Below are 4,193 nucleotides of genomic sequence, written 5' to 3'. Positions count from 1 at the left end.
AAACAACCCCCTCCTAGCCTCTATCACCTGCCCCAACCTGAGTCACCCCTGGTCACTTGCTCTGACCTGAGTCATCCTGAGTCACCTGTCCTGTAACCATAGTTCCTGCCAAACTGCTCACCCTGCCAATCCGGCTCGTACCCCTGCTCTCTTTAAAATAGCCAATTGCAATTAGCTTAGATTGTGTGGTCCAACCCTAGCCAACAGGGGAATGACACAGCAGTAGGGGCTACATGCATTAGGGATAAAAACCCCTTCCCTTCCCTTGTTCAGGTGTGCTCTCGCCATTTCTCCATCTGTGAGATTCACCCTTCTCTAAAAGTAAAATTGCCTTGCTGAGAAAATTTATATCTGAGTGCTACTTCTTTTGTGGCACTGAAAAATTCTTTCCAACACTTAGACAGTAACTGAGCCCCAGGGCGTCTGTGGGCTTACCATCCCCTGCTGGGCTGATGTGAGGCCCTTCTTCTTCCCTCCCTTGCAGATGTGAGCCCAGCATTGTGGGCCAGATCCTGCCCCTGCCCGTCCCGCTCCTGCTCCCAGTCACTGTTATCTTTCTCAGGCATTGCCCCCAGTATTCCTCTTATGCTTCCAACTCCTGGGACTCTGCTTCCTGAAGGACTCAACCAACACAGCCGCAGGATGACTCCTCTGTGGGGCCTTCCTTACGTCCCCTTCTCCATGCTCCCTGGGTGGCTGTCACCCTGTCCACAAGGCCCTGGGGACAGCTCTTTTTCTGGGTTCTCCTGGTTGTGATTTCTGAGCAGCTTGGTCTGTGGGTGCGGGTTCTCACTTAAATGAACCTGTGTGCTCTGGAAGACACAGGCCAGTTCCCCTCTGTGGGGATCCTCTGCTGGGTTGAGCTCCTGCACTGAGCAGGATTGCTTCATACATTGGCTTGTTTTGAATGGAGAGGGGCCACTGAGAAGGGAATTGGCTGAGGCTAGATGGGTCTGGGTGGGCAGAAAGAAGTCAATCTAGGTGAAGGGGAGGGGTCCAAGAAGGAGCACTCTGTGGCCACAGGGAGGATGGGTTTACAGTTCAGTACAGCCAGCACTGAAGGCTGAGGGTCACAGGGAGGATGGGGTCCAGTTCAGTATGGTCAGCGCTGAAAGCTGAGGGTCCGAGTAGGCCTGGATTGGGTTTGAATTGGGGTGGAGGATGCCATGGCAGGGTCTTAAGTAAAGGAGGAAGAAAAAGTCAAACAGACAGGAAAAGTCAGAGGTGAATGCTCTCTGGACAGGGGATTCCCTGCTTCCCCTTTCTTGGGCCGTCGCCAGTGTTGTCCTGAGTGTCCTGCTTTCCACCAAGGTGCTCTGATGAGAACAGCTGATTCCCCGCCCTGTCGGAGGAGGCCTGCCCTCCCCGGGGCTCTGCCTGGTGCTGGCCTGCTCTATGCCTGCAGCCCTGCCAGGAATGATGCTGATGCATCTTAGTGGCTGATTGCTCATGTTGGTAACCATGTTTTAAAGAGTACTTTCTGAAAAAAGTTTTCAAGGTTGGAGGTTTTGTGTTTGGCTGAAAGAATTTCCATCTTAAATCATGAGATCTGAAGCTGAACGGGCTTTGGAGATGATTTGGTTGGGAACTGAGCCCCCTTGTCCCTGACAGTGGCTGTGCTCCTGCCTCAGGGGGGGACGGCCCAGACCCCAGGGATAAGGTGACAGCCTTCTGTGGGTAAGGACCCCTCCCTGGGGGAGGGCTGTGCCCTGTGCCCCCTGCCCCCTCCACAACGCCGAAGAGGCGGCAAATCTTGCTCCTGCCTTCCCTCTCAGACCAGAGTGCTGTGTAGGGCTGGGCGGGGGACGCCTTGACCTTGGAGGGCTGTGCTGGGAAGGGAAGGCCTTGGGCCTGGGGTGTGTGCATGGGGGCCTGGGGGGTGAGGGCAGGGGTGACTGAGCGGAAGTCCCTGACTCTTTATAGCCCAGCCTGGGGCTGTTCAGTGTGAGCTGGAAGTACCCCACCCTTGCACTATGAGCAGCTTCCTTCCTGCCTGCTGGCAAGGACGGGGTGGGGAGCGGGGAAAGGAGGGGAGGGAGGCGGGAGCAGCGGGAGAGGGGCGGGGAACAACTGCCGCCAGGCCTCCCCCTCCCGAGGATGTAACTCATGCTGAGTTCTGGGGGGCGGAGACATTTGCTCAGCTTCCAGATTGCAGAATTGGTGCTGAACATTTGGTGAGGGCGTTGGGGCGGGTTCTGGGGTGCTAAGGGTTCCGGCCTGTGGAAGGGGTTGCGTGTCTGAAGAGGCTCCTGTGTTGATCCTGGGCGCCCCCTGGCAACCTCAGCCCTTCTTAAGACAGCCACATGAGGGCAGCAGAGAGCCGAGGAGGAGCGATTCCAGCACAGTCCTGGGATCAGACACCATGAAGGGAGGCGGAGACCCAGGGGATGCAGGGGGAGACCCAGGGGTTTGGCGAGGAGCCCACATCGGGTGGTGGGTCTACACCAGCCATCTGGGGTCCCAAGATGGCTCATTTGGGCCCACCCCCAGAGGAGCAGGTGCCTTTATTGGGACAAATTCGCCCCTCCCTGCTTCCTGCATAGACCACGTGGGGTGTGTCAAACTGAAGGTTCAGGAGGTAACTTCACATACACACATACACGCACACACATACATTCATGCATGCATGCACACTTTCTCACACATACATATATCCATGCATGCATACACACACATACACATATACACGCACATACATACATGCATGCATGCACACTCACACACACACATACATCCATGCATACTCTCTCTCACACACAAATGTTTCGGGGAACGTTTGACTTCCCCACAAATTCATATGTTGAGATCCTAAGCCCCAAGGTGATGGTGTTAGGAGGAGAGGTGTTTGGGGTGTTGAGGTCGTGAGGGAGGAACCTTCCTGAATAGGATGCGTGCCCTTAAGAAAAAAACCCCAGAGAGATCCCTCACCTCTCCATCATGTGAGGACACAGTGAGAAGGTGCTGTCTATGAACCGTGGGTCCTCACCAGACATGGAATGTGCCAGCACCTTGATCTTAGACTGCAGCATCCAGAACTATGAGAAATAAATTTATGTTGTCTTTAGGTCACCTGGTCCATGGTGTTTTCTTACAGCAGCCTGAACAAACTGAGACACACACACATACATCCATGCATGCATGCACTCTCTCTCTCTCTCATACACACACACTCTCAGGGCACTGGTGTGGAAGGAAGAATCTAAACCTGAAGGTTGATCAAGGCCTGGAGATGCTCACATTTCCCTTGGGAAGGTGAAAGTTGGTCCAGACCCCCAGGAACCCCCAGAGGCTGGCAGACCCCTGCCACTGCCAGGGTAAGGTCTTGGGTTTCCAGGTCACTCAGTCTGGCAGCCAGGAGGCAGAAGCGTCTCTGGAAGAGGTTCACCAGGCTCTGCCCCAGGGAGCCCACCTGAGGGCGGGGTGGCATCTCCCCGTGCCCCCTCCCTGCTCCCCAGCTGGGGAGCTCCCCATCTCACAGTTCTGTAGTTGCCCATGGGTCGTGCATCCTGGGCTCCCTCACTGACCAGACTCCTCATCTGGGCCCTGCCCCTCCAAAGCTAATTTGGGCCAAGAGCATCTGGGTGGATATGAAGGCTTTCCCATCCGTGGGAACTTGAAATTTCCCTTTTTTGGCCGGGTGCGGTGGCTCATGCCTGTAATCCCAGCACTTTGGGAGGCCGAGGCGGGCGGATCACGAGGTCAGGAGATGGAGACCATCCTGGCTAAGATGGCGAAACCCCGTCTCTACTAAAAATACAAAAAACTAGCCGGGCGTGGTGGCGGGCGCCTGTAGTCCCAGCTACTCGGAGGCTGAGGCAGGAGAATGGCATAAACCCGGGAGGCAGAGCTTGCAGTGAGCCGAGATCGTGCCACTGCACTCCAGCCTGGGCGACAGAGCCAGACTCCGTCCCCGCCCCCGCCCTCCAAAAAAAGTCCTTCTCTTTTTTTTTTTTTTTTTGAGACGGAGTATCGCTTTGTCTCCTGACCTCGTGATCCGCCCGCCTCGGCCTCCCAAAGTGCTGGGATAACAGGCGTGAGCCACCGCGCCCGGCCAAAATTGCCCTTTATTCCGGGGATCCAGAGGGGGTTTCAGGAGCAGGCTGAGGCCTCCTGAATGCTCACAATAGGTGCCCTGTCTTGGGCTCTGAGGGCCCTACATACAAAGTCATCCTATCTGCTGAGGCAAAGATATA

This window comes from Theropithecus gelada, chromosome 3 (assembly GCF_003255815.1).
Source record: "Theropithecus gelada isolate Dixy chromosome 3, Tgel_1.0, whole genome shotgun sequence".
Taxonomy (NCBI): Eukaryota; Metazoa; Chordata; class Mammalia; order Primates; family Cercopithecidae; genus Theropithecus; species Theropithecus gelada.
Note: the sequence above shows the minus strand (reverse complement) of the source record.